The sequence below is a fragment of the Phoca vitulina genome, unplaced genomic scaffold (assembly GCF_004348235.1).
Source record: "Phoca vitulina isolate PV1807 unplaced genomic scaffold, GSC_HSeal_1.0 scaffold70, whole genome shotgun sequence".
In the NCBI taxonomy this organism is placed as follows: domain Eukaryota; kingdom Metazoa; phylum Chordata; class Mammalia; order Carnivora; family Phocidae; genus Phoca; species Phoca vitulina.
Window position 1 is genome coordinate 6,395,239 of NW_022589773.1, and position 6,743 is coordinate 6,401,981.

At 40.1% G+C, this 6,743-nt stretch overlaps 1 non-coding gene across 1 annotated transcript; it reads right to left on the minus strand.

Annotated features, from left to right (window-relative positions):
• Window positions 1–5,883: 5,883 nt before the first annotated feature.
• LOC116624797 lies at window positions 5,884–5,987 on the minus strand. Its single transcript, XR_004297953.1, has one exon. It is a non-coding gene; the product is annotated as a U6 spliceosomal RNA (small nuclear RNA).
• Window positions 5,988–6,743: the final 756 nt, after the last annotated feature.

Genomic DNA, 6,743 nt, shown 5'->3' on the forward strand with positions numbered 1-6,743 from the left:
TTCTGGCCACAGTACATAAGGATTTAGCTCATCTCATCCATCTTGCGTGCAGTCAGGTCACTATTTTTATTTCTGTTGGTTGCTTTTGTAACTTTGAATAATATTCTTACACATTTCTTTCCTTTTTTGTCAGTTACTAAGATAAGGATACGAGGCTCGTAGTCATTCCCTCTTCTGTCATTTCCCCCTTTCTACTTCCCACGTTCTGTGGTCTGTACTTGAAAATTCCACATTGTCAAGGCGGATGTTATTTATTATTTAGAGTCTGCTCTGAAATGGTAAATCCCCGGTGCTGTGTCAATACTTTGATTCTAAAAGCTGAAACTCAGTAAAGTGCTTATGTTATTATGACCATGTAAATACTGTTCACTGCAGATCCAAGTAATGCTCTATATTTGTATTTCCTTTTCTTGGTCCTGGAGCTTCTAACTGCTTATTTATTCTGCCATTGTTGGCTTTCTTGCATCTTTAATTTTTTTCCTTCATTCTCCAAAGAATACTATCAAATGCATGAAATCTTCTTTTCCAAGATACCTCCTTCCTGGACACCTAGCTCCCCCACACTGATTGTTCTAGGTTTGCTGCGCAGCTGCCTTCTGGAACTTCCTCCCTTTGCCATTCTCCTGGGTTCAATTTGCTATGTCTCAGATTCTGGTATTGCTCATCCTGAGAAAAGCCATATGAGAGCTAAACTTGGTCTGAAAATATCTTTATTATTTAGTCACATTTGATTTATAATTAGACTGAATATAGAATTTCCAGATGATAATACTAGAATATTTTTAATGCAAGTATCAGAAAGTTTGATTTTAAAAAGGTGGAGTAGGAGGTTCCGGTGGAAATAACCAAAAAGTCCAAAGTTAAATAATTGTCAGGTATGGTTTGATCCAGAGGTTCACAGGGTCTATGGCCTTTGGCTCCTTTATTTTTGTCTTTTATTGATTCCCCTGCCCCCTCCCCCTGCATTATGATCAGGGAGTGTGATCTGCATTTTAAAAAACATTGTTTGATATTTATTGAGATAGATGCCCAGTATATGGTTAATTTTATAAATGTTCCTTGGATTTTGAAAAAAATAAGTTCTTTTATTCTAAAAAAGAAGTTATTTTTCCAGATTCTATAAATATTGATTTTATATTGTATTTTAAAAACCCAGCTTTCTTTCTTTTTCTTATTATTTATCTGGTATGTCTTTGCCCCTATTGTTGCTCTGTTTGTCCAGCCCACTGCTGTCCTGCACTAGTTGTGATAGAAACCATTTTTAGCTCAAAGTATTACTTCAACTGTTTATGGTGTATAATCTTTATATACACAAATCTAGAAGAGTCTGGTGAATAGGTGCTCAAAAATATTTGTTAAAAGGATTAATGAATAAAATGGAACAGCACGCCTAATCAGAGCAGTTCGGTTCTGCTCTGCTTCAGAGGTATTGCCATCTATTGCTGCAATTTTCCATTTGTCATATTTTTTATTACTGTTTGCCATATCTAATTTTCAGTGGGAATTTCTCAGGGACAGAAATATATCATTGACCACATCTTTTGCCTGCTTTTCTATCCACCCAAATTCTGACTATTCATTTACTAAGAGTACGGAAAACCAACGGAAGAATTGTTCCTATCCACAACTAAATTAAAGGAACTTATGGAGCATTGGTTTTCTCAAACTCCAAGAAATGTCCTAAAGACAGTCACCTAGGGGAGCCCAGCTGGGCTCACAAACAGACTGGGATTGAGTAAAGGGGCGTCAGTGGTCTGCTCTTAGAAACACCCAGGGGCCGACTTGTGGGGATTTGTCTGGCCTGATTTATGGAGCAAATCTAGCCTCGCCCAGAAAAGTTTCTCTTTTTCCTAAAATGAAACTTCTATATTCAGACTTACATCAGCAATTTTGTTCTCTTGAAGGACACAGCCCCCTTCAGTCTCTGCCAACCCCAGTGACTGAGGCATGATTCGCATCTGTCATATGGTGCTGATATACGGAAGGTTTGGCCGGGCTGCTAATACTGGCAAAAGGAGTTGAGTTTTTCCCAGTAGGATGAATATTCTGCACTTAATGAAAGCAAGATTCTAAAATTGGCTTCTCCTCTACAGCATCTAGGTCTCGTAAAATTACACATGGCTCGGAGACCACTTAAATGATATACAGGGGGGAGTTATTTTATACAAAGAAATCTCCTTGGTGACTCCGGTTGAGGCCCAGGCCTAACAGCTTCACATAAATCTTATCTGAGAGAGACCAGATAGCTTGCCTTCAGTGTGACTTAATCACAAAGATCTGATCGGGTACCAATAATTTTTAGATGACCATATTATGGAACTCTCTCCACAGCCTGCTAAACAGGAGATGCTACTCACCTGATAGCTCATTCTGTATTATTCTGGAGTGAGAAAAACATTGTTAAGGACCTCATTTTAAGTATCTCTTCAAGATAAGCACCTCTCCACTTGAATTTGAAATGAATCAAGGCAGCTGGACCTATATACTCGGTGTCATTGATGTTTTCCATTTTTTTTTTCTTCCTAACCTAAGCAAAATTAGAAAGCTTTGCCCCTCTAAATTGTAGGCAATATTAAAGGTTAGAATAGATTGAAAAAGAAAACTTTTTAAAAAAATTCTACTTCTAGGAATTTAATCTACTAATACACCCTTTTTTAAAGCCAAGCTATAAAAGGATCTTCAGTCAGCATTTTCTTTTAATCAGAAAAACCTGGAAACTACTTAAATGCCAATCAACAAAGGGCTTCTGAAATACATGGTAGAATATATTGGATATATATAGCATCCAACAGAATTGGGTGCTATGCTGCTGTTAAACGGAATGAGGTTGGTCTATTTGTGCTAACATGGGAAGTTCTTCAAGACATCTTATTATGTGAAAACAAGCCAGATGAGGCACTCTAGGTATTGATTGTATGCTCTCCCTATAAAAATGTAAAAATATGTGCATATGCGGGTGTTTCTGTATATATATATGTGCAGTGCATTTTTCACGTGGGAGAAAAAATGTTTTCTAGAAGAACTATAAGAAATTACTAATAACCAGGGTGAGATGAGAAAGTAGAATATTACTTTCATTGTATAACTTTCTGTTCAGCTTGAATTTTTCATTATTTACATGAATCAATTTTTAAAAATATGTTATCAGAGATTATCTATGTGGTAGGGTTACAGAATATCAGTACATTCTTCATAATTTTATGCATTAAAGATTATTTTTCAGAGCCACGTTCATGGGAATACAGTCTTGACAACAAGTAAGGTGGTTAAATTTCAAAGTTCAATGGATTTTTTTACAATAAATGATAAACTCAAGTACTTCTAGTCTAATAGAAATGACCTTGTACAAGAAAACTTTTGATCTGGTATGTGAATTAGGCTCTGGGATCTAGTCAAATCTGGGTGGAGAAAGTTGTTTCGAAGTGTAATGAACTAGAATTAGTACTTTTTAAAGGAATATTAGAAAGAAACTTTTGAAAAATATTAATGCGTGGTGATTTCAGGAAAAAAATACATAAAATGAATGTGCATAAACCATAGACAAAATGCATTTTCTGGTTTTTTCTTTGGTTGCACACTTATTTTTAGAAATGCTTGTTAAGTTCAAAGATTTTCTCAAAGATATCGTAACTTGCCACATTTTTAAAGAAATACCATCAGATGAGGACACTGGAACAGGTACTGGATGTTTTCTTTTCCTGAAGTAGTTGGTTAAGTCATTCTGCATTTCCTTCTTTCTACCTGATCGTTTCAATTCTGTGCTTAAAATTACTTGAATCCAGCCCTGAACATTCAATTACTATGCAGTGATTACTACTCTGTTCTCTGTAACCTCATGCAGCACGACAGAGAATGCATAGCACTCCTACTCCCCTCGGACTTGTTGATTAACTGATTGATTATAAAGTAGGATGGAAGTTCATTCTGGTTTATATCACTTCTATAAAATTAATGATCACCTCAAAAGTGGTTCTAGTTTACATTCAACAGGAACTGTGAAGTAATTTTCACTGAGCTTGAGGTTTTTCTCTGATTAAAAATATACTTTCCCATTTTCTTTAAAGTTGAATTTCAAAGAGAAGTTGCTGGGATTCTCAGTACGAAAGAGGTGAGTCAGATTTGTGGTGGTGAGGTATGAAGACCTTTAGCAGCCGATGGTGAGAGAGGAGGAGGAAGTGGGGTGTGCTGCTGTGGACAGGGACGCTGGGCTTCCATGAAGCCAAGCATTCTGTACCTTTCCTCAGAGTTCCAGGAGATTTAAAAGCATTCTCTTCTTAGCAGTTGATACTTCAGATGGGTGCCAAGTCCCACCATATTTATTCAGACTGCTTAATGTGAGTGGTCAAATTTAGGACCAAATTCCACATTATTTCCAGAGAGAATATTTTAACATTTTTTCTGTAGGCACCGACTTACTATAAATGCATTTCAATTAAATATACCCAAATATTTGCTGACGAAATACCTCTTCAGGTTGTAGCTGAGTCTCCCCCGCATCAGGCCTCCATCCACTCCTGGTCATTTCACTGAATGTGCTCCCATTGCTTCGGTGGCGACTCATTCCATTTTAGGAATTTTCTGAAAGAGGTTTTCCTCCAACTGGGTTCTTACAGGTCTCCTTGGAAACTTGCTCCTGAATTTAATCCCTCTGCTCCATGCCAGTTGAGTTTTCATTCTAGTCCAGACATGTTTGAAGAACCTTTCCAGGCCTTAACTCTCCGTGGCCTGTTTTGGTCCTGATAAAACCGCACGGTACTTCCGTTTGAACCAACTCTTGCTCCACTCCTATTCCCATCTGCTACAAGATGTTGTGACTCTACATCTGAAGTGGGAATTTGTTTGGCCCAATTGAGCTTCTTTAAAAGCCCTGAAAGTTCCTGTGTTTATTGTCTTTTGCCTTTGAGGTCTCCAGGCTTGCTTACCTCCCATGACCTTGTGTCCCTGAGTCTTCTTGGATGTAAACAGTTTCACAGCAGCAAAACTACAGCTCTCAGTGACCTTGGCAGCAGGGCAGTGAGTAATGGTTTTCAGAGAGAAATCTCTTTTTGAACACATTTTGCTCCATATCTCCTGGCCCCAAAAGGGCTACTGTTAGCAGCACTCAGACATGTCATTTCATCTCCACATGATCTTATTTTTAGATGAGTATCTTCAAAAAAGCAAACTGAAAGACATTTGCCTTCATCTTTCAATTATCTTACATTCCTTGTTCTCATCAAAAGTAAAGACTCCCATTTTCTCACGTCTTTGGGGGCATGTCTCCATATTTAGCCTTCTTTCAGAAGAAAGATATTTCTACCTTCTTCCTCAACTAGCCTTTGACCTAGATCTCTCTGTTCTCCCAAAGGCCAACATCCCCATCCCAAATCCTTAGGAAAGAAGCCAAGCTGGTTTCTGCCCCCAGATAGCACTGCACAGAGAGACAGGGTCCGCTGATTTCCACCCTTTGCCTTCCTGCCCCCTGACACCTACCCCCAGAGCTTCATGGCAAACCGTATCTGAGCAGAGACCTGGCATAGATTCCAGAAGGGAAAAGAGCTGGGCTCAGGGTCAGGGTGAGACCCGAAAGACACTAGTTCCCTGAGCGTAATGGCCCCTTTACAGTGGGATGCCTTTACACAGTCTGAATGTGGCTTCCTGGGGTGCCCCTTTGTCCAGAAACAAACCTGGGTCAAGGGGAGAAGTCCAGAATGAAGCGAGTAATGCTTCTCTGCTGTTCATTTACGGATTTGTTTTCCCAGGGTAGGGGGCCAGACATTGCTTGCTAATCATTTGGAGACCAGGATTTGCAAACCTGATGCATGCAGATCAACAGCAGTCCTGTTTCGCTAGTACCGCTTTTTATTTATTTATTTATTTTAAAATTTTTATTTATTTATTTTTTAAAATGTGGGATGCTTCGCGGATTTGCGTGTCATCCTTGCGCAGGGGCCATACTGATCTCTGTATCGTTCCAATGTTAGTGTATGTGCTGCTGAAGTGAGCACACTAGTACCGCTTTTTAAGAAATCCTTTGACTTTGAACTCCTTCTCTAGCTTGCCTCGGCCCACCTGCTCGATGCACCGCCGCCTAGGTGTTCGGAGTGTCCAGCCTCTGAGACTCAGCAAGCACACACTGAGGACCCCCTGAACTCTTGGCTCTGTGTTAGGCACTGTGGGAATGCCTTGGACAGATGGGGCAAAGGCGCAAGCTCCTCCCTAGTGAAGTGCTCTGGGACTTAGGATCTCCAGAAGATAAAGCATGAGATATGTAAGGGGCAAAGCGAATGTAGTTTAGACAAAGAGATCAATGTTGGCCAACAGAGCCGGGGGAGGCGTCTTTGTGTGGATGAAGAAGGGATTATTGAAGGGTAGGGAGGGTTCGTGAAGAGAGAAGAGCAATCAGAGATTCCCGAGCCAAGATGTAAGTCAGGGGGCAGGAGGAGGAGAGGCTTGCCCCGCTTGCGGGTTTGTGTTGAAGGAGCAATGGGAAGTTGGGTCTGACTCTGAGAGTTGCAGATTATTATCATATTGACAACGGCTTTTATTCCCCGTCTCCTTTAATGCTCTTGTAGTCAGTATTTGGAGGGTACGATTTTGTCTCACTGCGTTGCCTGAGCAGCCAAGCTGGACTGCTGGGAACGGGTCCTCCAGGCCACATCAACCAAAGCAGGACTTTGGATTCATTTCTCTGTGATCATCTCCCATTAGAATCCTCTTGATTTTCACACCACAGAGTGAAACCCAGCAGTCTTCCGCAGCCA